The sequence below is a fragment of the Ambystoma mexicanum genome, chromosome 2q (genome assembly GCF_040938575.1).
Source record: "Ambystoma mexicanum isolate Mex_15411 chromosome 2q, UKY_AmexF1_1, whole genome shotgun sequence".
Classification (NCBI taxonomy): Eukaryota; Metazoa; Chordata; class Amphibia; order Caudata; family Ambystomatidae; genus Ambystoma; species Ambystoma mexicanum.
The window spans coordinates 821,482,903-821,507,364 of NC_090924.1; the positions used below are offsets into that span (position 1 = coordinate 821,482,903).

At 49.7% G+C, this 24,462-nt stretch overlaps 1 protein-coding gene across 1 annotated transcript in view; it reads left to right on the forward strand.

Annotated features, from left to right (window-relative positions):
* The window catches only part of CUL2 (cullin 2), a 1,882,542-nt gene that overhangs the window by 116,542 nt on the left and 1,741,538 nt on the right, over nt 1–24,462 (forward strand). Inside the window, exon 2 of the mRNA XM_069648039.1 lies at nt 23,846–23,925. The gene's annotated coding sequence lies outside the window, so the exon portion shown is untranslated. The remainder of the gene's footprint in view (nt 1–23,845; nt 23,926–24,462) is intronic.

Below are 24,462 nucleotides of genomic sequence, written 5' to 3' on the forward strand. Positions count from 1 at the left end.
TACTGTCATATCTCAGCGGCAGTGCAGCGGACTGGTCCATCCGCTAGTAAATCAGGATGACCCGATTCTTCGAGATTTCCAAGGTTTTCGAACTAGCATGGAAAGACTGTTCGCCCGACATTCCCAAGGACAGGCTTTGGATAACGAACTTTTATCCTTACGGCAAGGTGATCAGGATCTTTTATCTTACATTGCAACTTTCAATAGATTAGTTGTGGAAACCGAATGGCCTGAAGACAAGCGAATTACATTATTCCATCGAGGGCTGCGGGGAGAACTCAAGGATGTTTTAGCCCAAGTCGTGAACCCGCCTTTAGACTGTGCTGAATATATCGATTTTGTGGTCCAGTTAGATCACAGACTTCAAACCAGAAAGGCTGATCGAACCAAGTTTGAAAACAAGATCTTGGTTAAAACCTACGTACCCTCGAAGGGGGTAGATGCCTCAGAACCCATGCAAATCGGGGGGGTTAGAGGACCCTTAACCCAGAAGGAAAGGTAAAGAAGACGGCAACAGCAATTATGTTTATATTGCGGAGCTACTGGTCATTTCCTTCGGACTGCCCTGTAAAACCATCCAAGAAAACTATAGGAGCAGCAGACGAAAACCACTTGAAACCTGACTCGGGAAACGATCACGCCCGGCAAGCGTAGAGGTCAGCTTGCCGAGCTTAAAGAAGGACACTCTGACCTCGCATTTCACCATACCCGTGGTCCTTATAGATCCAGAGCAGCCATCACGCATGCACGCGATAAAGGCGTACGTAGATAGTGGAGCCATAGGAAACTATTTGGACTACGGATTGGCTTCCAGGATGAATCTACTTCTCACCCGAAAGACAACTACCGATGTCGTCACCACTGTTGATGGAACTGAAATTGGCTCTGGGCCCGTAACTCATTCCACTGCAGAGATGACTTTGCTGGGTCAGGATGGCCACCGAGAGGTTATGGTGTTTGATTTAATCAAGGCTCCACAGTTTCAACTGATACTGGGAATCCCTTGGTTGGAAAAACACAATCCCTGTATTGATTGGCGAGAGAAGAGACTAACCTTCCCAGAATGTGCTAACGCCTGTTACCCAAAGAGAACTCTAAATTCAGTACTGGCCCCAATAATCCCAGCTGCCATACAATTACCTGCTGAATACCAAGACTTTCAGGGTGTCTTTCAAAAGGAACAGGCAAACACCTTACCACCGCACAGATGGTATGATTGTCAAATAGATCTCATACCAGGAGCACAACCACCTTGCAGCAGAATCTATGCCCTCACGGAACCTGAAAATCTCCACTTGCGCCAGTACCTAGACCAATATCTTGCTAATGGCTTCATCCGCCCGTCCAAGTCCCCCGCATCTTCTGCTTTCTTCTTCGTGCCAAAAAAGGAAGCGACCTTAGAACATGCATTGACTACCGCGCGCTGAATCGGATAACTATCAAGAATCGGTACAAATTGCCTTTGATCCCTGAACTACTAGACCAGGTAAAGAACGCTTGTATATACACAAAACTAGACCTTTGGGGGGCATATCATCTGGTACGCGTCAAAGAGGGTGACAAATGGAAGACTGCTTTTCGCACCAAGTACGGATTATTTGAGTACCAGGTGATGCCTTTCGGACTGTGTAACGCACCAGCAGCCTTCCAGTTCTTCATGAACAATGTCTTCCGAGAGCTCATCGATGTTTGTGTAGTCGTTTACATCGACGATATCTTAGTATACTCCCTATCAGAATCCGATCATGTAAAGCACGTCCGAGCAGTCCTAGAAAAGTTGCGCCAGTATAAGTTATACGCTAAACTGGAAAAGTGCATCTTTCACACTACGGAAGTAGAGTTTCTTGGATTTATTCTGACCCCGAAAGGAATCCGGATGGATACACGGAAGGTGGACGCAATTCTTAATTGGCCTTCGCCAAGCTCAGTCAAAGGAGTTCAAAGCATGCTCGGCTTTGCCAATTTCTACCGCAGGTTTATCCCGGACTTCTCACACATTGTACATACCATTACAACACTATTGCGAAAGAATAAACGCTTTCCATGGACAGAAGAAGCCGAGAACGCCTTCCAAGAGTTAAAAAAGAAATTCACGTCCGCTCCTGTATTAAGACACCAGCGCCCAGAGCTTCCCTACATAGTGGAAACAGATGCATCCAGTTCAGCTATGGGCGCAGTGCTCTCCCAAAAGGATCCCAAAACTAACCAGCTGCACCCAGTGGCGTTTTGGTCAAGAAAGTTTTCGGCTCCCGAATTAAATTATGCTATAACCGACAAGGAACTGTTGGCCATCAAGTCCGCCTTCAAGGCTTGGCGGCACTATCTGCTGGGCACCAGGCATACAATTACGGTCATCACTGATCACCGCAACTTACAATACCTAAAGGTAGCCAAGGCCCAATCTTCACGCCAACTCCGTTGGGCATTGTTCTTCGCCGAGTTTGATTTTGTAATAACCTATCGACCAGGTTGTAAAAATGGAAAAGCTGACGCCCTGTCCCGAATAGGAATGGGAGAAACAGAAAGAGCTTTAGAACCTGTACCCATAATTCCTGAACAGAGGATCCTTGGTCTGACATCCATACACTCTCTGGAGGACATTCAAGAAAAGGTCCATCAACTCTTTGATTCCGATGCCTTACAGGGCTGGGCAAGGAAAGGCCCAGAGTATTCTGTCACCAACAATCTACCTTATTACCAAGGCCGGCTATTTTTGCCACTAGAGGAACTACAGAAACTTGTCATTTCTCATTACCACGACACCTTGATGGAAGGACATCCTGGCATTGCTAAAACTGAAGCCAAAATCCAGAAACAGTTTTGGTGGCCCACCTGTCGAAAAGATGTCAAGTTGTTTGTCATGTCTTGTGGCATTTGCGCTCAAAACAAAGGGGAAAAGAAAAAACCTGCTGGATTATTACAACCGTTAGACATACCACCTACTCCTTGGCATACCTTGTCATTAGACTTTATCACGGATTTACCCCCGTGCAAAGGTTATTACACCATTCTAGTTATTGTAGATCTTTTTTCTAAAATGCCCAATTTCATTCCTTTTAAAAGGAATACCTTCAGCTTCTATCTTGGCCAAGGAGTTCCTTGAAAATATTGTCCGTCTACATGGCTTTCCTTCCGTGTTATTTCAGACCGGGGAAGTCAATTTATTTCACATTTTTGGAGGAAGTGCTGCCAGCTGGCACAAATTGATGTTAGGCTTTCAACCAGTCACCATCCCCAGACCGACGGTCAAACTGAGAGAACCAACCAGACTCTTGAGCAATACCTACGTTGTATGCTACATCAATCTGAGGAGGATTGGAAAGACATTCTTTGGATCGCCGAATATGCATACAATAATTCTGTACACTCAGGAACTAAACAAAGCCCTTTTTTTTTACCATATATGGTCACCATCCTCGAACCTCAGACTTAGATTCTCCCCAACATTTAGAGATGCCTGCGGTGGACCATCTCCACGCTGTTATCACACACGCCTTTAAAGAGGCAACTGCACATTTACAAATGGCTAAGGATAAATACAAGGATGCTGATCAACACAGGAGTGAAGCAACGCAATACCAAGTAGGGGACCAAGTATGGTTAGCCACCAAGTACTTACCACTCAAGGGAACACGGACTTTTAACCCCAGGTACTTGGGACCTTATTCTATTAAGGCTATTATTAACCCAGTGGCCGTCAGGTTGGACCTGCCTGGTCATATGCGTGTTCATCCTGTTTTTCACGTGTCTCTTTTGAAGCCTGTGCAACCAGGAACTAGACTAACCACCCCACCTGAACCTATTCTCATAGACGGGGAACCCGAATTCGAAGTCAAGAATATTTTGGACTCTAAAAGGGTGAGATCGAAACTCTTCTATCTCATTGATTGGAAAGGTTATGGTCCACAAGAAAGATCTTGGGAGCCTAGTGACCATGTGCATGCACCTCAATTAGTGAAAAGGTTCCACCAAGAATTTCCAGACAAACCAAGGCCGAGAGGGAGAACAGCTTTAGGAGGGGCCTTGAGGGGGAGTGCTGTCACGATGCCTGCCCCCGGAAAGCCAGACCAGGCCCAGCAACCCCGGAAGCAGGCATCATGCCACTTGAAGCATGCCCAAAAACCCCAGTTAGGGGCTCTTTGGCTACAGTCCTGGCGCCTATGGCGCCAGGCTCATAAGAATAAAGTCAGTCCTGGCGCCATGGGCGCCAGGCTCATTACAGAAATCTTACCTGTTGCAGACCATGCTGCATACCTACCTGATGCAGACCATGCTGCACGAAGCCACAAGGCAAATGAGGCTTAAAGGGACTACTTTACTTTAGGGACTCCTTTCCTCTCGGGTGGGGCTGTGGAAGAATACTTACCTGGGACTTCTTCCAAGGCTATTTAAGCCACACCCGGACAGCCACACGTGCTTCGCGTTATTCCGCTTGCTGCAGCGTAACGCTCACCCTGTCTTCAGCAGCTCCAGTCTTCAGCCACGCCCGCTTCAGCCCTGGAACACCTGGAACAAGAAAAGGAGAAGGAGAAGAGGTCAGAACAAAACCCTTACCTGAATCCTTGATCCAGCACATCGTCAATCTGGAAAAGAGAAGCCTTCTCAGGCGCATTGTCACGCACCTCGCAGAGCGGCGCTGAACTCACCAACCGGGGCTGCATTCCTTTACTCCATCGCGAATCCAGCATCTCCAGGCCATTCTTCAACACCTGGGGGAGACAAGAACAGATAGGTGAGCAAGGGCAATACAAACCACCCCCAAAGACTTACCTGATTTACCACAGGGGGGTACTCTCCTCATCTCGGGTCGGCGCAGTCAATTCCGCATCACCGCCGCACCCTGGCCCCCAAGGGGAAAAAACAAGGACAATACAAATCACCCCTAAAGACTTACCTGATTTACCACAGGGGGGTACACACCTCATTTCGGGTCGGCGCAGTTAATTCTGCATCATCGCTGTACCCCGGCCCCAAAGGGGAGAACCACAATAGACTTACCAGGATCTTACCAATTGCCACTTGGAACTCTTCTGGTGGTTTAAATCCGCAACTTGCAAGGAATCTGGCAGAGTGAAGATCAGACTTTTGAACTCTTACAAACAATTGGACTTAGAGTCAATACTGGAACTCACCAATTCCTCCACGCCAGTGAAGTAACTGGTCGTCTACGCGCCCCTGCACTCGACGCAGGATGGAGAGCTCATCTTTCCAAATCTTCAGGTGAGGTTAAGAGGGAACTTCAGGAGTGTTCTGTGGGCAGACGAGGGGAGTGGGAAGGCCGGTTAACGCTCGGACTACGGGAGGTTAATTGCCTTTCTCCATTGCAGAAAGATATTCGTACGAGTCCAACAAACGAAGATAAGTGGGTCTGTCCAGTCTGTCATCTCGGCTCTACGTGTTACTCTGGTGGAAGCAACAGCGGGCCAGTCCAGATCGATGCCCCTGTGGGAATCGGGTGAGCGTAACAGTTTCTCACTGTTCCTGCTCTTGTGGTGATACCAGATCTGTTGAGGGGGCAAAGAAGCAAGGTTCTTCTTTTACCGGCAGTGCCGAGGTCCTTCCTTCGAAGGCTCAGTTGCCGGTTGGTATGTCGCAGAAACGTTCCAGGCCTCATACTACCGGCTCTGCCGAGGTTCCTTATGTTAAGGCTAAAATTAAGACCCCTGATCCATCGACGGGGACCCCTGCCTCACCTCCTCACGTGCCGCAGTTTCCCTCGGATGACGACCACGGCGGCCATTTTAGGTACTACCCCTACGCCATCGGCCTCTGGTGTAGGGTTCGGTCCCTTGGGTGAACATAAGGTCACTTGTGCGTATCCTTACCGGCCCGTTTATGATTGGAACGCCCGGATGCCTCTTCCGCACAATGTTTTGTTCCCTGCAGGGACGGCCCCTTTGATTTATGTGGATACGTCGGCGGAGGGCCCGGCGTGGCACCCTTCTCCGTTACGTCCCTGGATTTGTCCACCTCATGAGAGGCCTCCTCAGGTTCTGAAGCAATCTCCTGAGGATGTTTTTTACGGTAAACTTCAAGCGCTTATGCGCACCGACCCCATGAGGGAGTATTTCAAAGGGCTTTTTAAGGAAATTTGTCCGCCGACGCCTCCTTTGTCCGTGGTGCCTGCCCCAGCTCTTCCGCCTTTGCCACCGTTGTCCCCAATGGACAAGGCAGTGCCTGACGCTGTTCAGCAGGATCCTGGCCTGTCAGATGACCCTCAAGGCGAGCAGGACAACAAGGACCTTCTCCGCTCTTTTAGAGCTTTTCATGACCGAGTACTGGACATGATGAATTTCTTAGATGTCCCGGTTCCCGAGGCACCTGTTCAACAGGAGGGCATGCTTTCTGGGGCGTTCACCCTGTCTCCTTTGGAGCGTACCAGCCTTTTCCTGCAGAAGGCTGTTTTGGCTGAGGTCCGAAGAGTCTGGGAGAAGTCACACTCAGGACTTTTCGTCAAAAGATTGACGCGAGGTACAGGCTGCACTCTTCGGAGGAAGTGGCCTAGTCGTCTTGTCCGCCTCCCTCTTCCACAGTGGTGGCTGCGGCCACGTTGCAGTCCAGACCTGCAGCATCCTCTTCCGCGACGGCTACTCAGGTCTTGGGAAAGGGGGACAAGCTCCTGGACTCCCTAGGGAGGAAAATCTTTGCCAATTCAGCCTTGCAGCTCAGGCAGGCCAATGCCGAATTGATTTTGGCGGGAGCTAACATGCGGATGTGGAAAGGTCTGTCGGAGTTTGAGGAGCATATTCCGGTCGAGAAGTTGGAAGATTTCAGAGGTGGTCTTTCCGATGCCAGGGTCTTGGCCCAGGATCTCCTGGAGGCTGCGGCTCATCACGTAAACACCTCGGCTCGGGGCATGATGCTCGGGGTTGATACCTCGAGGCAAGCGTGGTTGCATGCCACCAAGTTTTCGAAGGAAGTGCAAGACAAGGTTTTGGACCTTCCATTCGATGGTAAGGAGCTTTTTCATTCTTCTACTGATGTAGAGCTCACCAAAACCAAGGATAGCACTCAGACGGCTAAATCATTGTCTGTTCTGGTTAAAGCTCCTTTCAAACCTCAGAGAACGTCTTCTGGTTTCAGGGGCTTCCTCGACCGCAAATCGCACAGAGTGGACACTCCTGCGGGAAATAACCGCCGTAGACAACAGCGTACGCAGTATTTCTCCCGCTCCTCAGCCTCCTCATCAGGTTCAGGTGGCACCGCCACCGATAAACCTGCCAAATTAGGTTTTTCTGTGCTTGCACGAGACCCCGGTGGGAGGACGCATCGCGTCTCATTGGGAGGCGTGGCAGACCATCACAGAAGACAGATGGGTCTTGTCAGTCGCTCGGCGGGCTTCCGCTTACCATTACCCCCTATCCCACCCCTCAACCCTCCTTTTCAGCTGTCGGGCTCACCCTCCCTCAAGGCCGAGGTTCAGAAACTTCTGCTCCTCAGAGCTGTGGAACCCGTTCCCCTTGGGGAGCGAGGGAAGGGCTTCTACTCCCGGCTGTTTACGGTGCCCAAACCCAACCAGGCTGGCCTGCGCACCATCCTAGACCTTTCCCAGTTCAATCTTTCCTTACCCCAAGAGAAATTCAAGATGATCACACCCGGCCAGATTTGCTCCTCGTTGCAGGCGGGCGATTGGCTCAGCGTGGTGGACCTTCAGGATGCGTACATGCATATCCTGATTTGGGCTCCACACAGGAGGTACCTCCGTTTCTCTTTGGGAGAGGAGCACTTCCAGTTTCAGGTGCTTCCTTTTGGCCTCAGCTCGGCGCCGCGTGTCTTCACGAAGATGATGACGGTGATTGCGGCCTATCTTCGTCTTCAGGATATCCATGTGTATCCTTATTTGGACAATTGGCTTCTACACAGCCCTTGTCCGCTGGCGGCAGCGGACAACCTCCAGTCTCTCCTTCAGCTCCTGTTCCATCTTGGGCTGTCGGTGACCTGGCGGAAATCCTCCATGATGGTCTCTCAGGACCTGAGTTTTCTGGGTTTTCGTTGGAACACGATCGACTGCAGAGTATACCTGACCGGGGACAGAATGGCGGATCTGTTGGCCACGTGTCAGATGTTTGCGCAGTTAGAGAGTATGTCGGCCTGGTGGTTCCAGAGGCTTCTGGGCCTCATGGCCTCGTGTGTGCTGGCTCTTCCTCTTGCTCGTCTCAAAATGAGACGGACCCAGATGGCCCTTCGGAATTCATGGCGTCAGGCAGTGGACCCAGACTCCATGCGGATAATGATTCCGGATTCCATGAGAGTAGACCTGGACTGGTGGTTCTCTCTCAGCAATCTGTCTGGGGGCTCGGGTTTCAGGACCTGGTCCCTATGGTGACGATCACGACGGACTCCTCCCTCCTAGGGTGGGGTGCGACGTTAGATCTCCTTCAGGTCTCGGACCTCTGGTCGCCTCAGGACAAACTCCTGCACATAAACCATTTGGAGCTTCTGGCGATTTTTTTGGCGCTCAAGGCGTTCCGTGGTGTCAATGTATTACATCAACAAGCAGGGGGGAACAAAGTCTCCCCCCCTCGTGGACCTGTCCATCCAGATTTGGGAGTGGGCCATGCTTCATGGTGTCTGGCTGCTTGCAGTGCACATCCCGGGCCAGCTGAATGTCACAGCAGATGCCCTCAGCCGGCGGACAGTGGTCAGCTACGAGTGGGAGTTGAAGGCGGAGGTCCTCTCCGGGATTTTCTCGCACTGGGGCACACCGCAGGTGGACCTCTTCGCGACAGCGGCGAACAAGAAGCTTCCTCTGTATGCCTCCAGAGGGGGGCTGGGAGCCTCCTCTCTGGGGGATGCTCTAGAGATTCCATGGCACAACATGAGAGCTTACGCCTTCCCGCCTCTGCCTCTAGTTCACCGGGCAATTTGGAAGTTGAAGAACTCCAGCACCTGTCGGTTTATCTGCCGATCAGGTTACCGGTAACTCCCGATCTTCTCCACCAGGGGGAGCAGCAGCTGTGGCACCCCTCCCCACAATCGCTCAGCTTGGTGCCTGAGTTCAGGTCTTTAGAGCATCTGAATTTGTCTGCGGATAACATGCGTATTATCCAGGCAGCCAGAAAACCTTCGACCAGATCTCAGTACAAGAGTAAATGGCTCAGGTTCTGTCATTGGTGTCTAGAGAAGAAATTGGATCCAAGGGGGGCCACGGTTGACGCGGTGTTGTCCTTTGTGTCCTCCCTAGCAGAGTCAGGGGTTCATGTTCTGTCATGCAGGACTTACCTGTCAGCGGTCTCTGCTTATCTCTCTACGGATCAGTGTTCGTACTCTCTGGCTAACCCAGTGGTAAAGAGGCATTTTGCTGGTTTAACACGCCTTTACCCTCCAGTTCGTAATCCGCACCCGCCATGGGACCTGAATGTTGTCCCGACGGCGCTGTGCCATAAACCCTTTGAGCCGATGGCTACTGTGGACCTCAAGTACTTGTCTTGGAAAGTGTCCTTTTTGGTCGCCGTCACATCGGTAAGGAGAGTGAGTGAGCTCCAGGCATTGTCGGTGGAGCATCCTTTCTTGGTCTTTCACAAGGACAAGGTAGTCCTTCGAACTAATCCGGCTTTTCTGCCGAAGGTGGTGACCGAATTCCATTTGAATCAATCGATCTCCCTACCGGTCTTTTTTCCGAACCCCGCCTCTGAGGTGGAGAGGGTTCTACACTGTCTTGATGTCCAAAGAGCTCTCAAGTTCTATCTGGATAGAACTTCCGAGCTTAGAAGTTCTTCTCAACTTTTTGTGACTTTCGGCAACCCTCAAGGCAAACGGGCGTCTAAGGCAACTATTTCTAGGTGGATTGCCGCCTGTATCGCTGAATCTTTCACTGTCCAAAAGCTGAAACCTCCTAAAGGTATTCATGCACACCTGGTGCGGGGCAAGGCAGCTTCCCTGGGAGTCCATCGCTAGGGCAGCTACTTGGGCCTCCATCTGCTTTCTGTAAGCATTACTGCCTCGATATGAGTTCTAGAGCTGATGCTCAGTTTGGTCAGGCTGTGCTGAAGAACCTTTTTCAGTAAGGGGTATTTCCATCCACCCGTAGTTCCTGTAAGGAGTGCTTGGGAAACTCCCACAAGTATGGAGGAAAGGGGACGGGACGTAGGAGTATTACCAGGTTACTCACCGTAGTGACCACCTTACTCCTAGTCCATAGTCCCCTTTCCTCCATACGCCCGCCCGCTGTCCCCTCTAATAAGGTTCCTCTGTATTGGTAATGGGTCTCTGACCTGGCAAAGAAAAGGACTGTGGGGCGATGCGCGGGGTGGAGCAAAGGTGGGCGGGGTTATGGCCGCGTGCTGGGCCCCGCGCAGGAAAGAGAGGAAGGACACATGTTTTGGAAAAATTTGGATGCCTTTTACAAAATGCACCGGTCCCGTCCCACAGGACGGAGAGCTGTCCCACAAGTATGGAGGAAAGGGGACTATGGACTAGGAGTAAGGTGGTCACTACGGTGAGTAACCTGGTAATTCTATGTTATGTATAATCGACTACACGTTATGTTTTAGTTGTTTGTATGTGTATTGGGTGTGAATAAAGGGCCTATAACAAGCCATTTTCTTCTTAATTATTGGTTTAAGTGTGATTCATTGCCTCTCTGAGCCCAAGAACATTTTTGGGTCCGTGTAATAGGGTGCAGGAGTCTGAGGCCCCTCTCTGTGGCTGACAAAAAGCAAACCACATTTCAAGGACCGGCCTGGATGGGCAATGGAGAAGCAAATCCATGAGATATGCTAATTAAATGCACATTTATTTTTTTTTACTTAAAAATTTATTGCCATTTTGCAAAACAATTAACAGTAACGTTTGGTACACCCTCATGGCTGACTACTTCAACTGCCCCCTCCTTCCCTCCACCCCCCTTTCAAATGTCACCAATTGGGGAATCCAGGACCTTGGAAAATTTTAATTTTGCATATAGACAAAATGTTGCTTTGTGATCATTATCTCTCCTGGTGCTTGGGTCTTTACGAAGTGGTGCTACTCGGCAGACACTTATGTTGTTGACCTTGTGCTGGATTGTTGCTCCCCACCCTCCTGTAGTCCTCTCTGTCCCTGCCCTTCCACCTTTGGTTCCCACCGCTGCCCCTCCCTCTTCGTCTTTGGTCCTGTATCAGTGTTCAGTTTTCAATGTACTTCCCATCCCCAAGATTGCCTCACCCCATCCCAGGCCGCTCGGAAAGTTTCTGGGTCGTCATTGACCATTGCTGTCATTTTTATCCATAAGGAACATTTCAGCTTGTTCTGCCATTCTTTTTTACTAGGGGTGTCCACGCTCTTCCATTTGTGTGCCAGGGCTACCGGCCCAAGACCCGTAGCATCATTTCCCACATCCTGGGGTATCTATACACATCCGAGTCCTTTGGTGGGAGGCCGAGTTACATAGGTAGCGGGTCTTGAGGGAGTAGTTCCCTGGTGACCTCTTCCATCCATCCCCTCAATTGCCCCCAGTATCTTTGTTTCTTTGCGCAGTGCCACCATATGTGCCCCCTTGTTCCCACCTGACAGCATCCCCTCGGGCACTGCAGGGAAACCCCCGCAAACATTTTTGACAACTTTAGCGGGTCTCGTTGCCATCCCTGTAGGACCTTCACATTGTATTCCATGTCTGCTGTAAATAGGTTTCCATGGAAGGCTATTTTATATACCTTCTTCCACGCCTCCTCGGTAAGGACCTCCCCAGCCAGTTCGTCCCAGTAATGACGGAACCCTCTCCTCTCTGAGGTTGTTAGTATTCAGTATTTTATACAGTTCAGACACCAAACCCTTCCTAGATCCGGCAGAGCCTAATGCTTTCTCGAAGGGGGTTAACGTTCTTGTAAACTTTTGTTCCCATTTTAAGGTTGCTTAGAATGCCCTTCAGCCGAAGATATTCAAATATAGAGATCATTCCTGGGTCCAGGGCTTCTATAACTTCCTCATAAAACAAGAATTTTCCTCCGCTGTACAGTTGGCATTCCCTTTCCATGCTTTTGTCCGAACAGTCCTGTGCGTTTCTGAATCCCCTGCCTCCCAGTCTGATTACCGGGCCCCACAGTGTTACCAGTGGGGAGGACCATGTCATGAGGTGGTCGGTGTGTTTCCCCTCCCTCCATATATACCAGAGTACCGATGGGGTCAGGTGATGCAATAGTCTACTTGGGATGGTTTTCGTGGTGCCCACTTAAGAGGGTGTGTATCCATGTCCTCCAGGTACGTCCAATATGTGTTTGCGTTATCTTACATGTGTTCAGAGAGTATCTTTAGCTGGGCCGCTGAGACGGAGGTCAGGCAGACCAAAGCCCCCTTCCTCCCGCGGGAGAGTCATGGTCGTTCTCTTCGTCCTCTGGGTTTTCCCTTGCCAGATAAAGGCCTGAATTGCTTTCTGGAGTTCGCTGAAGGTGGACGTGAAGAGTTAGATGAGTCTCGGTAGGACATTCATCTTCACCGCTGTCATACGTCCGTACCATGATGGGATCATGGTGCCCCATCGCTTCATGTCCCTCTTGACTTCCACCACTATAGGGTTACAGTTGGCCGACGTCATTTTCGTGAGGTCCCTGGTGAGATGTATACCCAGATAACAGATCAAGGTTTTCTCTACTTTTATCCCCAGGAACTCGTTCAAGGGGTCTAGGGTTGGGTCCTGAGCCCTGATGGGGAGTAACGTGGATTTCGATTTATTGATTTTCAACCCCGAGAATTTCCCAAAGGTTTCTATCAAAGAGAGTAGCAGATGGAGCGATTGATGAGACCGCTCCAGGTATCCCAGGATGTCGTCTGCGAACAGCGAGAGCTTAAATTCTACCAGGCCCCTCTGTATTCCCCTGATGCTTGGGTGAGTTCTCACCGCTATGGTGAGGGGCTCCATTGTAAGAGTGTATATTAATGGGGAGAAGGGACACCCCTGCCTTTTACCCCTTGAGAGCTTGAACAGGGCTGAGAAATCTGTTTACCTGCACCTTTGCTTTGGGGGCCCTATACAGTGCTGATAACCACTTCCTCCTATGTTCCCCAAATCCCATCTTTTGGAGGAGTAGCATCATATATCGCCATTCAACTCTGTCGAAAGCCTTCTCTGAATCTATGGCTAGCAAGCTTGCGTCGAGGTCCGACACTTATGCGTAGTGGATTAGATCTATTGTCTTCTGGATGTTATCAGACCCTTGTCGTCCCCTTATAAATCCCACCTGGTCCCCGTGGACTAGCAATGGCATAATTCCCTCCATTGTCTTGCCGATTATCTTCGCCAGGATTTTAACATCCGTGTTTAGTAGCGATATCGGTCTATAGGAGGAACATTCGGTGGGGTCCTTTTCTTCCTTGGGTATGACAACTATGATTGCCTCCATCATAGTTTCGGGGAGGATGTCACCCGCTAGGACCGCGTTAAATACCTTGGCCGGGTGGGGAGCCAGTGTGAATCGAAACCTCTTTATAGAATTTCACTGAGAACCCATCTTCCCCTGGTGATGTACCTCCCTTCATTTCCTTGATTGCCAGCCCTACCTCCCTCTCCTCTATCGGGGCCTCTAAGTTCTCGGCTACCTCTCTTCCCCAGTCCTGGGACTGGGATCTTCTTAAGGAAGTCCTCGACCTGGGCATCCTCCCCTTCAAATTCCGACACGTATTGTTTCTCATAGTAGCTCCGAAAGGACATTCCCATACTCTGGGTATCATAGCTTAGTGTCCCGCCTGTCTTTGTTGCCATTTTGCTTTTCTGGAATTCTCCAAGTTTCCACGCTAGAATTTTATCTGCTTGGTCCCCTTTTTCATAATATTTTTATTTGAGTAACTGAAGACTTTTATTCAGCAGAAGTTTTTTTCAGCTGGGTCTTATATTGCTCGAGGGCTGTCACCTGTTATGGGGAGATATGACTGTCCAGGGTGCGGCCCGGTTTTAATTCCACAATTTTTTAAATATTTTTTTAAACTGGTTTTTATGAACTTTTTTTGAAAAGCAATCAAAACAAAAGGCAAATACAGAACATAGCCCCAACATTGGACAATACCCCTCCTCCCCCAACTTCTTCCCAGTCATGTAATTATAGAACAGTTGCATATCTATACACCACCGTCATGAAATGAAATGCAACTTATATCGAACGCGCACCAATCAGTGAACACAATCTCAACCAAAGTCACATCGGGGTACCGTGCTCGACCAGTCCCAGAGAGCTGTGCCCTCGGACGCAGTGCCTGGGGATCGTCCAAGTTGGCCTGCGTCATGGGGTCACTCATGGTGTTCACCTCATTGGACATGTAGCTCCTGAAGGCTGCCCAGTAGTCCCTGGGTCTGCTGTTAAGAGCAAGTGATTGGTTATATAGCGTCTCCCTTCGTTCACAGCTCGACTTAATATTGACCCACTGTTGTAAGGTAGGTGCCGTGGCCGACCCCCACAAGCGCGGTCAAAGATCTGGCGACTACGGAAGCCATACCAACCAGGCGTTTCTCAGTGCGGGACTTCAAATCTACCGTTGCCTACAACCATGTCTCAGGGGTGAAGGATAGAATCCTCCACAATCCTTCCCATAACCTCAGCTATAGCAGACCAATAAGACTGAATTTGAGTACATAACCAGGCCATATGATAAAAGTCAGCCAAATTATGTTGACATCTCTTAAAATTCGGAGATCTACGAGGAAACAGTTTATGTAGGTGTAGGGGGGAGTGATACAACTGGTGTAAAAATGTGAAGTGGATCGGGCGAAATCTATTATTAGCAGAAATAAACTTGGACTGGGTGAGAATGGAACACCACTGGTCCTCAGACAGCAATTTCTCCATATCCCCCTCCTATTTGATCCTATATTGGGTTGTGGGTGGAGGCCCGAGAGATCGTGTCAAGCCATATACAGACGAAATCACCCTTCTAAAAGAAGTCGGAGCTATAATATATTCCAGTACAGCTGATATCTGAGCTGCGTTAGGGAAGTCTGGCCATTTTACTCTCAATACCCCCCAGAGACGGTAGTACCACAGCAGGGTAACTGGGGACCAGTCACCTCTTCCCTTAAGCACCTCCCATGTCATGAATATACCACCTGGGGCCAGATCCCCTAGTGTGTAGATGTGCAGGTTGCGGAAGTGTTGAATGAATATGTGCTTGTGTGTGAGGGATATCCCGTGGACCTTATATATGGCCATTGAGGGTGAGTACCAAGGACCCAGTACGGCCCACTTCGTCAGCTGGTCCCAGGCCCTAAGGGTGATCTCCAAGGGTTGGACCTCTGCCCTCAAGTGACGATCCCGATTGGCCCATAGTTGTCCTCTAAGGTCATCGGGCTGAGTAACAGATCTCTCGGGACGAGAATAAGGAAACTCATTTGTGGGGGACCACCACCAAATGGAATACTGAAGTTGGGCTACAAGATGATACAAAAGAGTGGGGACCTCCAGACCCCCATTGGCATACGAGCAACACATAGTACGCAGAGAGATACGGGGATGATTCCCGGACCATATCAACTTGGACATCACTGTGTTTACACGTTTCCAAAAGGATACGGGGGGCCAAACTGCAACATTGTTAAAAATGTATAATCATTTTGGCAGTATAACCATTTTGGATAAGGCGATACGAGCTGCTTGAGACGGAGGTAGCCAAATCCATGTATCTACTCTATGCTCCAGGTGCTGCAGGGCCGCAACATAATTCTCCTCGAATAATTGAGAAGGGGCGGTGGAAACCCGCACTCCCAGGTAGCGGATGCCCCCTGGACACTTTGCGAAATTCTCCCCAACATCCAGCGGGGAAACCCCCGCTGTGAGTGGGAGCACCTCTGATTTAGACCAGTTAATTTGAAGGCCGGAGAGGGCACCAAACGCCGAGATCTCCTCCATGAGGGGGCATAAGTTTGTGTGAGGATCTTTTACATATAACATATCGTCCGCATAAAGTGAGACAATATAAGTGTAAGAGCGAATCGGCACCCCGGGATGAGAATGGAATTCTCTCAAGACGCAGGCCACCGGTTCAATGGCTAGAGCAAACAAGAGAGGAGAAAAAGGCCACCCCTCCCTAGTACCGCGGGATGGGTGTATAGGAGTTGACTGGATCCCATTGGTGTACACCAGGGCACATGAGGCTGTATAAAGAAGTCTAATCCAATAAAGAAACGTTGTGCCTATGCTTCATCGGAGGACCTCAAACAGGAAAGGCCATTCGACAGTCGAATGCCTTCTCCGCGTCAAAGGCCGCCACCGCAATAAGAATGTCGGGGTTCACATTGTGCATCAAAGTGAATAATCTTTGTTATTTCAAGTAGATCGGCCAGGAATAAACCCTGCCTGATCAGGCAGGACCAGGGCAGGCATGTGAGGACGAAGCCGATTAGCGAGTAGTGTTGCAAAAATGTTATTATCTGTATTTATCAACGACAAGGGCCGATAGGAGGAGCATTTTTTTGGGTCCTTGTTAGGCTTGAGCAGTACCGTCCCCAGGGCCGTCCTGATGGATTCCAGGAGAACCCCAGAAGACGTAGCCGCCTCAAACATACCGCGTAAGTGGGGGATGAGCAGGTCGGGATAGGCTCTGTATAGCTCGGCCGTGATACCATCCGTTCCCGGCGCCTTACCGTTGGGTAACGAATTTATCACCTCAAGAAGTTCCTCATCCGTAGGGGGGTTGTTGAGGGGCACCCCAGACTCCGGGTCTAACCATCCCAAGGCAATCCTATCAAGGTATTGGGTGATGTCGTCGTGCCCCGAGCTACTTTGGGTAGTGTACAGTCTTTCATAATATTGGCGGAAAATTTAATTTATCTCCCCCCGTATTTCTAGTGAGCACCCCATCCATGGATTCCACTTCCAATATAGGGTCACGTCGGTGTTCCTGCCTAATTGCCCAAGCCAGGGTTCTACTCGGGCGGTCCCCCTCCCCATATCTCGCCACCGCGATAGGGTTCCCCAGGTACCTCTCCTCCCCCTCCATCGATGAGCAGATTTCCCGTCTTTTCGCAGACAGGTCGGCCTGCAGCTCGGGGGAATCCCTCCCAGCTTGTAAGCGTTCCAGGTCCCTAATTTCCTATTCTTTAAGAGCAATGGCCCCTCTTGGGACATAAACCAGCCCCGCAGGAACACCTTAAATGCCTCCCAAACAACCCCCCCGCCCCGGGACAGAATCCTTGTTGAACTGAAAGAACTCGGCGCATGTCCTCCCGGAACACCACATCCTCGAGTGCACAAGCTCGAAACCTCCATTTGGGTTGTTTTGGAGGGGATAATGGACCCTTGAATTTTACCAGAACCGGAGAATGATCTGATGGGGTACGAGGAAGAATCATCACCCCACCCGTCACCCGCACAAGTCCTGGAGACGAGAAGACCTAGTCCATCCTGGAGAAGCTCCCATGCACGCTAGAGTGGAAAGTAAATTCCCGGTCATTCGGGTGAAGAAATCTCCAAATATCAGTCGGGGAATAGTCTGCAGCGATAGATTACCAAGTTTGGACCGCTTTGGGAAGTGGCCTCTGAGATGTAGTGGACATGTCCAGTGTCGAGGAGAGGGCCGATTGAAATCCCCCACCCAAACCACCTCATATCCTGGGAATGACCGCAGGTGCTCTGAACACGCTAGAAAGTGGACACCCCAGCCGGCTAAGGCGGGAATTTTGGGCTCTTTCCCGAGATGGGACTCCTGAATACATAAGACATTAACATGATGATTTTTGACATAATTAGAAATAAGACAAGCCTTTTTCCCGTTGGTAAAACCATGTATATTCCACGTAAGCAAAGTGATGTCAGAAATTATGGAAGCATGAAGCCCCCGAGGAAGTGTTATGGTATGTCTAGAGGTATATTTATTGTATAATATGTAACACCCGCTGCGCCACATGGTACAACACCAAGTGGAAATATTACAAAAACTTGTAGCGCATATGATAACCAGGATCCGGAAGAAAAATCCCACCCGCCAGAACCCCTTAAAATGAAGAATATCAACCTGTTTGAAACTGTTCCCAACCACCCTCCACCCACGCCAGAAACACCAACTTATCGGTCATCGTAACCCTCCCCCCACCCACATACCCACCAACAGAAACATCTTAACCCGAACAAATGCTGCTGGGCATGGGGGGGTGCCGGCGGCCGCTGTGCCTCTCGTGTCAGGCCATTCACCAAGTATGTCCCACCACATTTACGCTCCAAACATTTCAAGTAGTTTTGAGAGCCACCCAGGGGGGAGCAAGTCACTACCCCCGCCTCGAGGTGCCACCCGGTAGGAGAAATGACATAACTTCCCTCTGTACTGTACCATATCACGCAGAGGCACAGGGAGAAGCCGAGAGTCCGGGATTTCTGCAGCAAAGCGTTCTGCCGCCTCCAGAGAGGTGAGGAGTGTCTTTCCATCATGTACTATTCTGAGCTTGGCCGGATAAAGCATTGCATATCATATACCTTTCTTCCGTAGAATGTTTTTGGCATTTTGAAATGGTTTCCTCTGGTCCGGAACCTGCTGGCTGAAATCTGGAAACAGGCGTACCGTTGCAGAGCCCCACCTCAGTGTCTTTTTCTCTTGCAACACGTAACAGTGTGTCTTGGTCACTATAATTGAAAATGCGTGCAATGATGGCTCTCAGGTGCACCCGGGGGAGGTGTGGTTACTAGCGAACGGTGAGCCCGCCTCACCATGAAGTGGCTCGTGACCGGGGGGTTGTCAAGGATCTCCATGAGTAGTTTCTCTACAAACGGCTCCATATTGTCTATCGAGGTGCTTTCTGCGACCCGGTAATCCGTATATTATTATGCGTGGATCTCCCTTCCAGATCATCATATTTGGCCACGACCCTTTGCACCGTCTGCCGGAGAGTAGCGACTTCACGTTGTAATGTGGTAATGTTATCTTCACTGAGACCAATTCTTTGCTCCGCCTCCTGCCGCAAAGTTTATCTATTTGGACTGCTGATGCGTCAACCTTGCAGGTTAATACATCAATTTTGGCACCAAGACTATCTGTACTGCCTTTCAGGGCTAGTAGGGTCTGATTAAGCACCGAGATGTCCAGCTACGAGGGGCCAGGGGGCTCCCCCTGTGGCAGAGAGTCTCGATCCAGTCTCGTGAATTGCTCCATCATGGATTGCCTCTCGTGGTTTCCCATCCTCCGTAGAGCACCCTGTAGTGAAGTGGTCACAGACATCAAGACTGCCACAGTGGCAGTTCTGGCTTCCACCTCTGAACTAGGTACTCTTGCCGGTTGCAGCGTCAAACCAAATGGACAAGAGGGAAAGGGTGCTCACAGCACTGGTCAGGTAAAACGTAATGCGATGGCCCAAAAGCCAGCTCGAGGGACCATATGGGCAACAGAGGGGGGGTCCCGGTCTGAAAGCAGGACTCCCACAGGGGGGTGCACAGGTGCAGAGATCAGCAGTGTTCCATGTATGGGAGTGAGTGGAAACCCCACAAAGACATCAAAGAGCTCAGGTAGTGAGGTTAAGCTGAGGGCCAGAAGAGGGTGAACACCAGGTGAGGGCTGGTCGATGCGTGTACGGAGTAGATTAAGGAGTCCACCATAAAGGCAAAACACGTGCTGCCTTTTTTTCTTTTTAACACTCTTTATTGGCATTTTGATATAACAGTTCCCAAACTCCCATACACTCCCTCCCCACCCACCAAACCCCCCTCCCCTAAATGTCAAAACTCAGCCATCCGTTCTCATTTTCCCCCTCCAGGCCCCTCCCCCACCTCCCACCATCCCATATAAGTCAAAAACACGTGCTACCTTATCAGGCCAATCCCTGCATCACAGTAGGGGCCCGCTCCCTCTGGCTGGGTGAGAGCTCCGGGGCCCGGATGAATGCCCTACGGGCAACCACATGCAGAGAAAGGAGAATGGGGGGGGCGGTGTGACAAGGTGGTTCATAAGAACGTCCCCCCCCCCAATAAATGTCCTGAGTCACCGTCGTCTCCAGAACTGCCTCCATGATCACCAGATCAGACCAAGCTGGATATGGGATCCCGGGGGCATGCGCCGCTCCTCAGATTAGGAGTGTATCGGGTGATGCCTCTTCTGGTCACGGGGCCTCCTCCCCGCACCGCCAGTGAATCCGGCAAGCACCTTCCTCCCGATCCTTGGCGATCCGCTCCCTGGAGGCAGGCCGGACCGCCAAGCCCACGCGGCCGTGGGAGGCTGCAAAAGTCACAGCCGGCCTGCCGGTAGACCCCTCCGGCGGTCCCGCAGCTCGCCACACGGCGTTCAGGCCAAGGAGCACAACACGACCAAAGACCCCTCAGGCAGCGTGGGAGGCGGGTCGGTCCCGGGGAGTCGCGGTCGCCCCAGGCCACTTCCGGCACCCGGCCCTCAGCTCTGATGCGTCTGCCCCGCTGCGGCCGATGAGAAGGCGGGTGGGGAATGGGCTCCCCACTGCCTCGCGGTCTCTCAGATCGTCGCCAAAATATTGGAAGCCGTAGCCCACTCGGGACCGGAGTGGCTCTGGACGATGCAGCAGGCCTGGAGTGCAGTTTCTGCATCAACAGCTGCTCCAAAGTGCTAGGAATAAAGCCATATATTCCAGCCCCCAACAGGGCACTCTCAGGCTGCGGCCATCTTGCGCGCTGCACAACAGTGTCCCCATCGTAATTCTGCTATTTTCTCAGAGGGTTTTTTCATTTGCCTCCCTTTCCCTTTTTTGTTGCGCACCTATTTTGAGGAGGACCCCCCCCCCCCCGTATTGCTGCCTTAAATGCGTCCCACAGGGTGTGTGGGCTGGCCTACCCATTGTCGTTCAGGGTGAAATACTCCACTATGTTGTCTAGGACCATTCTTGCTGTCACCTCGTCCTTTAGTAGGGCATTGTTACACTTCTGCCTCTCCTTTCTCCATCGGCCCCACCCCCCATTTAGGTATTTTTCAGGAGGTTGTGGTCCAACCATGGAACTGGATGTACCCTGTGGTTTGTTTCGTATGGAAGAAGGGAGCTGTCCGTCAGGATGTAGTCGATCCTGGAGAAAGACTTGTGCATCTTTGAATAGTATGTGAATGGTGGGTAACCTGTGACCGTGCTCGGGAGCGTGTCTTCCAGGCCCAACTCCTGGTTAACCCTGCCGAAGTTTAGTGACGTGAGGTCATAGGGGGCCTGGGGTGCGTGGGGCTTCAACTTCTTTCTATCTCTCCTGGGGTCCAGGACTATGTTGAAGTCCCCTCCCACCATCAAGGTACCCTGTGTAAAGATTTGGAGCTTGTCTCTCACCTTCTCCCAGAATTGTGCCTGGGCTTCATTGGGGCCGTAAACCACTGCCAGTGGCAATGGGGTTCCCTGGAGTGTGCCTTTTTCAAATAGGTATCGGCTCTCCGGGTCCTTGAGTGTGGTCTCCGTTGTAAATCCCATGTCCCTTGCTAACAGTATTGCCACCCCCCTCTTTTTAGATTTGTGAGAGGCGTGCAGGACCTCCCCAGTACCCCACCCCCCTTACGTTAGGTTATTTTCCTCTAGCCCAATGCGTCTCTTGCAGGAAGAGAATATCCAATCTCGCCCTTAGAAACTCCCTACATATTAGGGATCTCTTAGTGGGGGTGTTCAACCCTCTAGCGTTCAGGGAGCCCACCTCCAGCACTGGAAATTGATCAACCATTATTGTATTCTGTGTTTACTTCATTTGTGTTCCCCTAAGCAGCAGGTCGTCCTATTCCCCTTCGCCTCTGTTCCTCTTTAGGGGAGCGTCGATCGGCCCTAATCCTCTGCAAGCTATCGGGTCGGCCCCCCAACAACCCCCCCCAAATTGTTTAACTTTATGGTCAGGAGGTGGTGGTGAGATGAGGAGATGTAGGGGTAGGCAATGAGTGCTAATTGCTCTTATAAGGGTTCTACTGTATTGCTGGGTGCACAGTTGGCACAGAGCAGCTGTGAAAATACCTTCTGCAAAAGTGAAATATTTGACACCTGTAGTTTCATACTTAAGTTCTGATTTAATGTACTTTCCTATGCTTTAAAATGCAGACTACCAAACCTGATTCAACAGTAGTCATCTTGTAGCATTGATAACATATTTTAGTTTTGAAAAATTACATCTTTTTCTTGCCACTCAGAACAAAATGAATCTTTGTGCTGTGAAAAATAAATATGAAGCCAGTATTGACACATTATATCGTTCTTATACATCAGTTCCCCTTAATTATGTGAAGCATATTGTGGCTAAATGATGTAGTTAACAATTTGTGTCTTAAGCCTTGGGATTCAATAGATCCTCTATTGGTCTCTCCTACTCCCACGCATGAGATCTTGATCCAAAAGACTATTTACTAGCATGCCATTTTGGAGGTTGCAAGGAAGATCATGAAGTCAGCAGCTGGAGAGTTTGCTCTTCCCGAGATGAAGGGCATGGTGTGCAAATGGAGACCCTAGGTCTTGAAGGATGGGACAAAGACCCCTAAGTGAGTAAGTGGACTACTAAGAAGAGGACCGGTCAACAAACCCCCCTTCAGAGTAGCACAGACTTCAAGATTGCAGAGAGAAGTACCTTGTATAGCAGACTGAGAGGTTGCAGTTGTTTCTTAGATGGGCAAGGTCGGTAGTGAAGGTCCGTCCATCCAGCCAGATGCGCAGAACAAAGATGTTGGGTAGCTTCCAGGGAACTAAGACAAGGGGAAGCTGTAGAAAGCCTGTTTCTGCAGCTTCAGAATGGAGGATGTACAACGGTGACCCTACTCAGGTAGTCACCAGTCACGCTTAGAACAGAATGCAGCAGGACATGCCACTGGATTGCTCCATGTTGGGAGGACTGTACACAGTTCCTACTAAACAGTTCAATTGTTTAATAACATATCCAGCATCAAAGACAGCCATTCTGTGATGTCTGAAGGGTTAGATCTGATTCAAGGTTCAAGCCGCATATGCAAGTACTTGAGGTTGGACAGGCACAAAAACGCCTTCAGCAAGATGGACCCAGCAATTCATTGACTAGTTTCTTAAAGTCCAAGAGATGTTGTTCCAGAGCTTCTGTCATCTTTCTTGGTCTATTTGTTCTTGTTGGTGCTTCAGAAATACATCCCAGCAGTTGACAGTGGGGAACATGGATGCCAAGAGAATAATGGGCTTGCCATGCCCAGACACACCCACTAAAGCCCTTAATGACCTTCTTATTTGAGCTCCTGTCTGCAATGACCCCATTTAGTCATTCTCAGTCTCCACCCAATTGCACCTTAGCTGTCCTTTTCCTGGGTTTGAGACAGATGGGCTCTCTGTCAGCTTTCTCACAGAGTCACACCACTGTCATTCTTAAAGATTAGGATTCAGAGTACTTTCGGTTGAACCTTGATTTTGAGGTTAAATTACTTTCAGGTGCTCTCTAGGATTCCAGCAGATGAAGGCAAGTAAATGACTCAATGTTGATGTGCAATGTAGTGTTAAGTGATTCTAAATGTAAGTGAATGAAGTATATTGATTTTACAAAGACTAGCCCTCAACATTCAGTACAAGGCCTCCTTTTTGGAATTGTATACGTGTATGCAGTATGGAGAAATGAAGGTGACATCTAATGCTGCATTACTGACGCATGTATTCAGCTGGCTTATTCTTACACTCTTAAGTGTACTCATGTTTCACAAACGGAGGCAGCTTCAAACTTATTCTGATTAATTATCTTAAGTGTGCATATTTGTGCTGGCTCTGTTAATGGCTGGGGAAGTAACTTTCAGAGGCTAGGCTCCACATAGAAGACCATGAAGTCATATCATCTCCCACTTGTGTTGAGGTCAATGTACTAAAACCTATAAAAGTTGCTGATAATGGGGTGGAGTCTTGGGTTAGAATGCTTGTGGATGATTTACTGTTGGTTTCTGTGTTCACCCCGCAGTGCTGCTGTTAAAGAATTGACAGTCTAATTTCCCTCGAGATACAAGTCCCATGTCTGATTTCTGTGACCTTTTTGTTGCCTTTTAGCTTCGGATTCATTGGGTAAGGGATGCCTCAAAGAAGTTACGGACGAGTCTCTCATTGATGCTCTGGGACGACTGGAGAAGGTAGGATATTTTGGCTCAATGGGAATCTCGCTGATGGGAGTTACCGTGGGTCTGGGAACGTTAGGCAAACTGAAGAATTAGACAGTTTAATTCCGAGGACGCTTATTGAAGATTATATTTGTTTGCATTTGTTCATTGTGCTCGTCTCTGGAAACTCTTATTCTGGATCCATCAGAAAGAGCACTCTTAAGAAAAATAATTTTGTCTGCGGACAGCTGGGTGTCGGTAGTAAAAGCACTTGCATCAACACACTGTTTTAAAAAGAAAACAAATGTGTTATTTGATTTTCAAAAACAGGGAAGGGTTACCAATCGGAAGGAGCATATCAAAGAAGAAAAACATTTCATGTTAACAGATATTCTGAACAAAGAAACGTATGAAGAAATGCATGCCTATAGATATAGCTCCACGGCAACGTTCATCTGATATGGCAAAATCAAAAAGGTCTGGAGAAAAATGCATACAAATGAAGTCACTATGATAATGAGAACGATATCCACTTCTGAGGGATCAAGTCACAGTGGTGGCCTAGTTGAT